Source organism: Lolium rigidum, chromosome 4 (assembly GCF_022539505.1).
Source record: "Lolium rigidum isolate FL_2022 chromosome 4, APGP_CSIRO_Lrig_0.1, whole genome shotgun sequence".
Taxonomy (NCBI): Eukaryota; Viridiplantae; Streptophyta; class Magnoliopsida; order Poales; family Poaceae; genus Lolium; species Lolium rigidum.
Genome location: NC_061511.1, coordinates 253,247,173 through 253,247,883, shown reverse-complemented (window position 1 = coordinate 253,247,883; position 711 = coordinate 253,247,173).

The following is a 711-nucleotide window of genomic DNA, read 5'->3' as shown; positions in this document are numbered from 1 at the left end:
AAGTTAACTATTGCTATGATAGTATTGATGTGATCTATTCCTCCTACATATGCATGAAGGTGACAAAGGTGCATGCTATGTTAGTACTTGGTTTAGTCGTGTTGATCTTTCTTGCACTCTAAGGTTACTTAAATATGAACATTGAATTGTGGAGCTTGTTAACTCCGGCATTGAGGGTTCGTGTAATCCTACGCAATGTGTTCATCATCCAACAAGAGTGTAGAGTATGCATTTATCTATTCTGTTATGTGATCAATGTTGAGAGTGTCCACTAGTGAAAGTCTAATCCCTAGGCCTTGTTCCTAAATATCGCTATCGCTGCTTGTTTACCGTTTTATCATACATCATCGCGTACTACCGTCGCATTACTACCGCTTGTTTACCGTCCCGGGCAAAGCACTTTTCTCGGGTGCCGTTGCTACTACTTATTCATACCACCCGTATTTCACTATCTCTTCGCCGAACTAGTGCACCTATTAGGTGTGTTGGGGACACAAGAGACTTCTTGCTTTGTGGTTGCAGGGTTGCATGAGAGGGATATCTTTGACCTCTTCCTCCCCGAGATCGATAAACCTTGGGTGATCCACTTAAGGGAAACTTGTCGCTGTTCTACAAACCTCTCGCTCTTGGAGGCCCAACACTGTCTACAAGAATAGAAGCTCCCGTAGACATCAAGGGTTCACCCATCCCTTTATCAAATTTGGTGGATTG